Below are 11158 nucleotides of genomic sequence, written 5' to 3' on the forward strand. Positions count from 1 at the left end.
ATGCATCAGCCGATGTGTTGTGAATAGATCCAGAGAGATGCTCTTCCCCCTCTATTCGGCATTGGTGAGGCCACAGCTGGAGTACGGTGCCCAGTTCTGGGCACCACACTTCAGGAAGGATGTGGATAAGCTCGAAAGGGTACTGAGAGGGGCCACCCATACAATTAGGGGGCCAGAAGATGGGCCTTATGAGGAGAGACTCCAGGAAATGGGTCTGTTCAGGCAGAGTAAGAGAAGACTGAGAGGTGACTTCATAGCCGCCGACAAGTATGTCAGGGGTGAACATCAAGCTCTAGGAGGGCAACTCTTCAGAAAAGCACCCCTTGGGAGGACAAGGACCAGTGGGCACAAGCTAATTGAGGAAAAATTTAGACTGGACATAAGGAAAAACTTATTTTCCATAAGGGTATCTAGAATCTGGAACACACTCCTAGCAGAGGTAGTGGAGTCACCATCCTTGGAGTGTTTAAGATGAGGCTGGACAAACACCTCGTTGAGCTCGTTTGAGTCCAATAACCTCCTGCCCATGGCAGGGGATTGGACTTGATAATCTTACAGGTCCCTTCCGGTCCTTTGATTCTCTGATTCCCTTTGGTGTCCATTGGGATTCTTAAGATCTTGATTACACCCTCTACCACCAGAAGGTCAAACTTCTGCAAATTCTTGCAGGTCCCCACGCCAATCAACATACTTCTCATCTTATTTTATTTTGCTGCTGACATTTCACCATAGTCCTCACTATGCTTTGATACCTCCTCAATTGATATGTTGTCCTGAGCCACTATGTGAACATCATCCATGTATAATGCACATTTAACTTCTCCTCTTCCTGGAATCTTCACAACACTTATCAGCTTATAATAAATTCTCTATGCCCATGGCTCCATTGCACACACAAAAAGATAGGGGGACACTGGGCATTCCTGTCTTACCCCAGTTTGTATGGAGAATGCTTTGCTGAAGTAACCATTTACCAGTACTTGACGTTCTGCTTTACTATATAGCATTTGGTCCTATCTGATGATCTTCGTTGGAAACCCCATCCTCTGCAATACTTCAAACATGAAATCATGTTCAGCCCTATCATAAGTTTTTTTGTCCAAGTCTAGTTTCATTATTACCATATTTCTTTTTCTCTCTTGCACATCCAATATGACCTCTCTCATTAACCATAGGACCTGGAAAATCCTCCACTCAGGAATGGCACAAGTTTGTTCTTCTTGAAGCACAACTGATAAACAGTTGCACGTTCTTTTGGCCAACAGTTCACCATCAATTTGTAGTCTGTTAAAAGGGTTACTGCCCTCCAGTTACCTAACACATCTTCCTTTCCCTTCTTAAGTATCACAATTACCATGCCTCTGCAAAATCCTCCCCTATCTTCCCACCCTCCATTAGTTCCCTATATGCCTGTATTATATCTGTCCCTAGCCATTACCAACATTTTTCATACAATTCCACCAAAAGTCCATCTCTCCCTGGTGCCTTCCTTGTCCTGAACATTTTTAAGCAGTCCTTCACCTCTCTCATACTTACCTTCTCCTCCAATTTTTCTGTTTTTTTTTTCCATCCTCTATTCCTCCCTTTATCCTGTTAAGGAAAATTTTCATTTTTCTTTCATCCCTTTCTCTTCCTTTGCACAGCTCTTTATAAAACTCTGCCACTGTGTCCAACACCTTCACACACTCTTCTATTCAGATTCTTTTGGCAGTTATCATTGCTTTCAGTTTCTTCCTTCTTTTCCTCAATTTCATTGAAAAATACTTACAACACCCTTCCCCCTTTTCCACCCAAGGTGCTCTGTTCAAAAAGATTTTCTCATCCATTTTCCGTTTGAACCATTCTTCAGTCCATTGCCCTACATCTTCAAGTTCTTCTTTCACTCTAACTCCTTTTACTGCCTCCTATAACAAGTCCTGCTACCGTGCCTGCAGTTCTACCTCTTCCAACCTCTTCACCTCTCTTTGACCAATATTTCTGAAAAATTCACTTGTTCTTCTCTTTATCATAGTCCGCTGCTCCCAGACAATTTTGTAGCATCTCCATCCTTTGTATAGTTCCACATACTCTTGACAGGTCTTCTTATCCTGTAATAATTGAACATATAACTTCCACTTCCCTTTGCTTTTTTTACTGAACTCAGTTCCATTCTCAGCATCCAATGATCACTGAAGGTCATATCTAAGAAAGATTTCCTTCTTTCCAATCACCAGCCCATTTGAAGTTAATACAAAATCAGTCCTTGACACCTGTCTCCCACTCAGTTCCATCCTCATAATCACCTTCTCACCAGCCTATACAGCCTTTAAACCTCCTTCTTTTATTATATTAATCAGTACTTTTGATGAGCTTGATAAGGCAATTGAAATCCCCCACCAGAATTCCCTGCCTACCTCCACCTACATATACCACTAATTTCTTAAACAGGCTGATTCTTTTTTTTTTCAGCCAGTGAGTATACATTTAAAATCTCTAATACTTTCTTTTCAAACTCCACCACCATCCATTGCCGTTTCCCTTCCACAATCACTTGCATGTGCTATACTTCCACTTTCTCACTCTTGAGCAAAATTGTGACTTCAGATACACAAAATTGTGACTCCCGCCACTTTTAGTCCCCATCCCCGTCTCTTTACGAAATGCTATAAGCCCTTTCCCATGGGATTCCACACTTCTGTAAACATATTATGTCCACTTTAACCTCATCCAGTATTGACATAATCTTATCTCACCTCTTCCTTGATAACAAAATTCTTACATTTATAGATGAATGCTTGTTCATTTAAATTTCACTTATCTACTACTTTAGGAGTCTTCCATGCTGCTGCTTGATGCCATTGGCTCTAATCTTCTCCCTCTTCACATCCCCATAGCCTTTGCCATTGTTTTATTGCTTTAACAGTTAAGAAAGTAGCCCTTTCCCCTGTCCCCAACCTTAGTTTCTCCCTCCCTTTTCATCAACTCATCTCACTCCGACTCTTTATCTTTGCCCACCTTCTTTCTAAGCTCCGTAGTGTGTGATATCTTCCTTTTTCCAATTTGGCTCTCTTCTTCTTTCTCCTGCTCTATCCTCACTCTTCCTCCTTCCTGTATCATTCTCTTTTTTTCCCTTTCTCTCTGTCTCCAAGTCATTTGTTCCACATATCTTCCTTTCTTTTTCCTCCTCTGTTGCCAGCTGTGCCACGTCAAATACTGAAATTTCACTCTCCTCCTCCTCAGCTCTTCTTTCTGCGTCTCCTCCACAGTCACGCATTCCAACTCAATATCTTCTTCCTCAGTTTCCCTTTCCTGCTTCTGCTGCTCCTTTGCAGATCTAGCCTTATTTGAGAAGGGCCAAGGGTATCATTGCTGTAAGTGTCCCTCTTCCCCTCAAATAACACACTTAGTATTTCTTGGCATTCCACCGCCCTGTGCCCTTTCCCTTCCCATCTGTAGCATATTGTATATCAGCAGCATATACAATATGCTACAATATGGAAGGTGTCCTTCCTTCCTACACTTGCTACAGAGTTTAGGCTGTCCAAAATACATTGTAAACCCTCAGTGTGGTCCTTCTTGGATTATTAGTGGTAAATATATTATCCTGCCAGAACGCATACACCCTCATTACTACTCGAGCTGTCCACAGTTCCTTCCATATAGTGTATTTATCATGTATCTTCTTGACATACATAACTCTTTGTATATAATTCTCCAAACATTTTTCTACCTCCCTGATCTCAAGCATGTCTGTGTACATTCGAATAATTATTGTCCTTTCCCTTGTCTTTTCTCCTTCAATAAAACTTATCCCCTTAAATTCTTCTCTTTCATTTACTACCACATAAGTCCTCCAAAAAATCCTCATAACCCTCTCAGCTTCGATATGAAATTTCCCAAGACTTCCAGTTAGGAAAGGTGACCAGGCAATTCAAATGTTCCATTTTAACATCCAAAACTTCAAACAATATTCCTTCTATGAAGTCATATCTATTCACTATTCAACTTCTTTGTTCTCCTTCCCCTGTTACTATTGCTCTTATCTTCAGGTGTAGATCACCTGCCACTCCGTCTCTTGCTTCCTTTCATAGAATCATAGACATGAGGGTTTGAAGGGACCTCAGGAGGGCATCTAGTCCAACCCCCTGCTCAAAGCGGGACCATGCCCAACTAGATCATCTGAGCTTTGTCTACCCAGGTCTTAAAAATCTCTAAGGATAGAGACACCACAACCACACTGGGTAACCTGTTCCAGGGTTTTACTAGCTTATGCTTGCCTATAGGGAATAGAGAGGGAGAGAAAGAAAAGCCAGAAATAACTGGGGAAAGGAAGGCAATGCATATCTATCATATATACATACATATAATATATATAAAAAAGAAAAACTGGGGGTTTTGCTACACTTGTTCTGTCATCTTTCACCATTGAGAACAGTCTAGCTCCATTTCCTTTAGGTAGTTGAAGGCTGCTATTAAATCCCCTCACAGTCTTCTATTTTCCAGACTGAATAAGCCCAGTTCCCTCAGCCTCTCCTCATAAGTCATCTTTTTCTGTGCAGGTATGGCTTATTCTTCCAAATAGTTTTCCTCTTCCCTTCAATCACTGTTTCATTCCTCATTTCTCCCTCCTGACCACTCTTCTCCTTGTCTTCCTGCTGGCTGGACTCTCTCCTCATTGCTTTCTTCAGTAAAGCCACCTCCAAAACCGCTCATCCCACCATACTTTTCTTTCATAGCTTCTTTCGTCCCTTCTTCCCACTTCCGCTCTCCAATTAGCATCTCAGCTCTTGGTCTGTTTTCCCTTTCATAACTGCCACTCTTTTCTCCAAAACATCACTGATGTTATTCTAGGTTCCAAGAACTCCACCTCCTCCTCCATCCCGGTGCTCTGTTGCTATTTCTCCTGCCACGGATCAAAGCAGTAAAACTAGGTCTCCATCCATCTGCTACACTTGATTTTAACCAAAAACCTGCCACAATCACAGGTTAGTGTAACCCATATGAATAAAATACATGGTAGTGCCCATTGAGCAGAGTCGCTTTCAGTGCTGACTCTTTTTCAATTTGTAGGGAGCCACTACATTGAATATAATTCAACTCCCTCTTCACTCCAAGTTGAGCTGTGCCTTTCTTTCCCAATTTCAATGAGTTCTGTTTTTTAACCAGCCTTAAACATCTGGCAAACATCACTGAACAGTGTCCCAAACAGCTTACCCAGAATCCCTCTGTCACCCCCACCCCACTCATTGCATAAAATTCATTTGGCTCCACCCTCCATGAGGTGGAGCTGGACCAGGTTGCCCCGCGCTTCATCTACATATACATTTTTGGAGCATCCCAGGACTCTTGACAAGAACACCTGGTTCTAGTCATGAGTGTGGGGTGGGGGGGCACTAATTAGCACATGGCTCCTTTGGTGAGGTATATCTGGAGTACACACACATACTGATCAATGCTGAATTGTGGAGTCACCATGGCTTGAAATGCTGTTGTCTTTTCTGGGGTCTAGCCCAATGATCTACATGGTAAATCCTATTTAGGAAGTAAAGTTCATTGTTATCTGCTTTACAGCTTTTCATGTTCCATTTCAGTAACTATTTTGAGCTTTTTTTACAAAGTGCTTGGAAATCCAATGTAGCAGCTATTTCTGAAGTGATTAATTAAAAGAAAAATGTTGAGTAGTTGCAGCCCAAACTTGAGCCTCTTCAAAACCATCATACCTTAGCTTTTCAATCTCAACTGAAAGCTGCTTATCAGATCTGAACCTGTTCTTATACATGGTTTTAAAAACCTGTGTAGGAAAAAAGTATTGCTGTAACAGATTTTCAGCCATAGTTTATTTCTTGTTATGCTCTCATTCACTTTGCCTTCACTGTAGCTGGTGTCCTTCATTTCATGAAAAAGTCATCAATTTCAGCTCAAAATTATGAAAGCACAGCTCATGTTAAACTTATAAAACTGAATTTTATGAAAGGTGAAGTCCGTAAACTAGCCAAAAAATTAACAAATTCCTAAAAGTAGTAATCAAGTTTGATGTCTGTAATATGGTAGGAAATCCGTTTCATATTTTTAGGATCAGGTTTTCAGAAGCTGCAATCCTCAGTGATAATTAACAAAATAGCTACACATAAAAAACTTGTTATGGATAGACATCACACCTCACAAACATCAAGAGCACCAGTTAGCCTGTGAGTAACCCCATTTTGAGAGCTCACCACCATCTCCTGCTTTTTGTGACTTCAGCTAAAAACTAACGCTGGCAAACCAAAAGATCTGTGGTGAAACTGGATCTTCATCAAAGCCAACCCACTTCACAACTCCCCTATTCTCCGAGACCTCCTTCAGCACACTGGGCAGACATGGCGAGGGACGACGAGGAGAGAGGAGCTCCAGAGACCATCGTTGGGATCCCGCCTGAGTCTCAATGGTGCATGGATTGGTGCACGGTGCTCAGGCTCTGCAAGGTGCTTGAGGTGACTTGAGCCTGCAAACCCGGCAAGCGGCTGGGTGAGGTGGTGAGCGGATTGGTGCATGGAGAGCTAGTCCTGGGAGCATCTTGAGGCTGCTCGGGCCCCCCCACGGTTTGCAGGTCGGCACAGGGAGAGTCAGCCCTGGGAGCAGCTCGAGGCGCTAGCCTGGATAATTAGAGCACTGGCTCTAGGCTGGATAACTAGAGCCCTGCAGTGTGGCTCAGCATTAAACTAAAAGAGCCCCGGTGGCCAGGGCAGGGCCTGGGAAGAGGAAAGACCCCTGGTGTGAGGCTGGGGAACCAGAGCCAGTGAGGGCTCGGCTCCCATAGGAGCTCCCTGGGTGCCCAACGCAGGACCCAGGGCCCAGAGGGAAGGACCCTCAACTCAAGGCCAATGGCTCCAGGAGGCCTTAGACATTGTGGGGACCCAGAGGCCAGATCGACAGCCCCCAGAAGAAGGACTGTGAGTTACTGGGAACCCGGGTCCCACAGGAGAGAGGTCCCCAGACAAGGGACCCTGGGGGGAGTGGGCAAGGGGGAAGGCCCCATATACCCTCTACTCTCCAGGGTTGGAGGGGAGGAGACCCCAAATATACATGGGGGAGGGTTGTGTGGAACCCCCAGGGGCTTTGGGGAAGAAGACCCTATCCCATTTTAGGGACTAAGTGGTTGGGACCCAGATGGGTTGCGTCTAATATCTGGTATAGTTATGTTTCCTATTCGGTATCTATTGTTATTGTTGGTGTTATAAATAGTTGGGTGGATTAATTCTGTATGATGGGCTCTGTAAGGATGTCTTTATTAGCTAACCCACTTGTGGTATAAACTTGCTGAATTGACTGTCCTGGGATTCACTCCTCTTCTGGGCCTAAGGCACGGGTGTTTACCCAAATGCCCTCCCTAGGGCAAACTTCCTCTTGCTAACAGACCTTTATATGCATATTTGTATCTATCTATAAAGAGTTTTATATATAAATGTTGATATATAATTAAGAGTTTTGGGCCTGGGCTAACTCTATAGAGGAAAGAAGGATCCGCCTGAAATTCTGGCGTCCCTCTCACAGCACTCCCTCCCGCCTACCCATCCCATCCAACTGAGAATAGAACATATCCTTGGGTGTATCTGGGTTTGCAGCAGAATTGACCTGCTTTATATGGATGAAGTACATTTCCTTCTATCCACGGAGAAACAAAAAGTATTTCCTTGTTTAAAGCAGAAGATAACAGAGGCAGTGGATATTAACTGAATAGGGGCATGGGGCTGAGCAGCCCAGGCATCTTGCTAGAGCTTCAGGAACAGGAGTTTAAACCGTATTTTGGATTCCATTTTCTGCCAAAGGTTTCCCCTATTCACTTCAGCTGTAAACAGGAAACTGAGTCAAAGGAGGCCAGATGTGAAGCCGCCCCATGTTGTTCCCTCATGTGCCACTGCCTCCAAAACCCAGTGGGACTTAACCATGCTAACTTGATGGAGCTATACAACTGAGGTGGACTTTTAACTTTGAATACAGCTGAATTTATGCCTTTATTTGCTTTTCCAAACATAAGACCATGCAAAGTTTGTAACTGCATACCATTCCAGCCTTTCCCATTTTCTCTGCATATGTGGCAAACTGGTCAATACACGCCCCAATAATAGGGGAGATTGCTGAAGCTGGTGTGAAGCAACATGAGTCTAATGAGGCTCCTTTAGATGAACACAGAACCAAGTCTGTTATTTTCGAAGTCTGTTGTATTTAAAAGCTGCCTTTAAATAATACCAAGGTTGTGAAGTAAAATCAACAAAATGCAGGTTGCAAGACAAAGCTGCCACTGTTTTAAGGGGCGGGGGACTGAAAAATAAAGCCATGATAAGGAGAAAAATACATGTCATCAATTTTCCCTCTTATTTTGTTACTTAAAAAGCAAACATAGTCATGGACAAGCATGTTTACAATTTATCTACAGTCTTCTGCCTCTCAGGTAAAAATGTAAAATGTATGCAAGCAGTTTTTAAGATGCATATTATGTTTCTGATAGACCTGAACTGCTGGAGCAAATCAGATCTCTCAGTTAAATATGCATTTATACATTTTTAAAAATGTATAATATTGACTATATCAGGTGTAATGGCTCCTCTAGAGTCATTAAGGCTCACAGTGTAGCTTTTTTATTTGATTTTGTATCAATTTGTAGTATGGACTGTCATGATCTTAATACAGATGTATGTTAATAACAATATGGAAAACTGGGTAACTGGCAGACATGACAACCATTTTTTCATTTCAACACCCTAGCCCCTTTAAAAATATATTCTCCTATATGAACTTCTAGGCACTGTGGCAGCCTCTTATATGTTCTGCATTTATGTCACAAACATGGAACTCTCATTGAGACTAACGAGTGTTTCATACGTGGAACGAACAACACAAATCTGCAATGCAGGGTGGAAAGAAGGCATTTGGCCGAAAAGTGGCTCAGGTCTACACTGTAGGCCTGTACAGATCATTTTTTTTACCAAATGGAATCACTTTCAGATCATGGGGCAGGAAGCATGAAGAGACTGGGAAAAGGCCTAAATTATTTGCATTTTGTTAAATATAAAAATGTCCACTGTAATTTTGGTCAAAATATGAAGGGAAAAATACTTCTGGGCTTTGTTCAGACATTCCAAATTTTGGCCCTTGAAAGTTTGTCCAGCCAATTTGTACACACTTATAACTGGGGAAATGCCATAGAAAAAAAAGGAGCAGTCCTATAATAATTTTGAGACCAAATATTGAAATAACCCACCAGCTTATAGAAGAACCCCTTCATGTAGGGGAAAACAGAGAAACTATAATGATTTTCAGATACAGTTGACAAGAGACCATTTAGTAAACTTTTATTTTTTTTTAACTAACAGTATGCAGAGATGCTATATTCTAGGCTGCTACTAATAATCTCATCAGAATGCAAAAGCAGTGACTGTGTTATAAAACCAATGATCTGTTATATTCTGCAAGAATTTACAAAAGCCTAATGTCATTTACTACACCATGAGAACCATACTTGGATTTAAAAAAAAAAAAAAGCACCAGAATTCAAAAACTGATTACAGCTGATGAAAAAATAAACTGTTTGCTAATGCCAACTTTTAAAGGTATAACACACTTGAGGGTTAAAACAAGAACATGCTGATGCCCTCAGACTGGAAAAAGAAGGGCAGTGATGCTTAGGAATGTGTAGCCAAGAAGACATTCGGCATCATGCTTATATCACAGATTTGCTACAGTGTAAGGATCCCCCAGATACTGAATGTATTGGGCTCAGACTTCAAGGAACTTACACAGCCTCAAAAGGATTGTTTATTTTCACTAATACTTTTGACAAAAGAATCACTACAGTCTTCTCAGTAACACGTTTTCAAATGATCACAAAGGGGAGACAAAAAAATGGAGCAAAACCTAAAAAAATAGATGCAAACAACCTGTGCTATGCACAGAATCCTTACTCCTTTGCATCTGCAGTATGATGTGTTTTGCAACAGTAACTAATTAGGGACTCCAACAATCCTTGGAAATGTGTATGTAATTTATATGTGGTTTACCATAAAAAGGGGAAGGCTGAAGTGAAGGCCAGATTGCGATACATGTACGCAAAAGGAGCACAGTTAACTTCAGTAAGGTAATTTTTGGCATAAGGTGCAGTTCTGTAAGACATGTCATAACCTGGCTTTAAATGACTTGCCCAAAGTCAGACAGCGAGTCAGAAGCAGAGCTGGCACTAGGACTCAGGGACTCGGCTGTATCAGCTGCACGCATGTAAACTGCACGGAATTCAATGGAGCTGTGTTCATGCATCGCACAGTACGGAAGGACCCCTGCAGTTCTTAACTTCCAGCCTGTGGTGGAGTTGTTCAGGCTCCCATCCTGTTCTAACCCACCTGGCTGTTTTTACAGTCACATGTGTGAGAAATTATGCCCCGAATTCTTGTTTGTGCAGTTTTCTTTTTCATTTGAATATAGCCTCAGTTTATTCCAGCTGTGCTTCTGCTTTATCCAGACACAGGACCCTCTATGAAGGCACTTTTGACCCATCTTTCACCATGGGAAGTGAAGTACAGAGTTCAGGTCCATCCTGCTCCAGCGAGTTCTAGCCCAGGGCCCCGTGCAGTCCTGCATGTTAGCACAGCAGGCCTTCCCAGCCATGAACTTTGTGGCCCCCTCCTACCTTGGTCTCCCCAGGTCTCTCCTCCTTCCTGAGGTCTTGTCTTCCTTCACCACTGATGAACTTCTCTCCTCTTGGAGACCTTCACGTGGCTTGTCTGAGAAAACTCTTTTCTGACTGAGATTTGTTCAACATTGCACCAGATAGCTGGGGTGTTTCCCTGATCAGAGCGCTCCTCCCTCCCAGGTTCACTGTCTTTATAATTCCTGAGAGGGCAGAACCAAAAGTAGCCTGCAGCCCAGGTCTTAAAGGAGATGTTACCTACTATCCTGGCATTTCTAGTCCTTTACATTGTGGGGTCCCAAGTCAAGGCTGCTTCTCTGGAAAGGGAGAAAATCAAACACATAAAAAAAGTCTTTAGAATCTTGCTGTTACTAGCACTGCTAGCTTGGAAAAGAGGCAGGGTTCACCCGTGGAAATACTTACTTGTGATTAAAAGCTGGCAGCTGGATTTATGCCCTCTGGCATATTCCCAGGTTGGGAACCCACCAGGAAAACCAGGGTACGGACATAATATCAACA

This window comes from Crocodylus porosus, unplaced genomic scaffold, assembly GCF_001723895.1.
Source record: "Crocodylus porosus isolate Cpor-Errol unplaced genomic scaffold, CroPor_comp1, whole genome shotgun sequence".
NCBI lineage: Eukaryota > Metazoa > Chordata > Crocodylia > Crocodylidae > Crocodylus > Crocodylus porosus.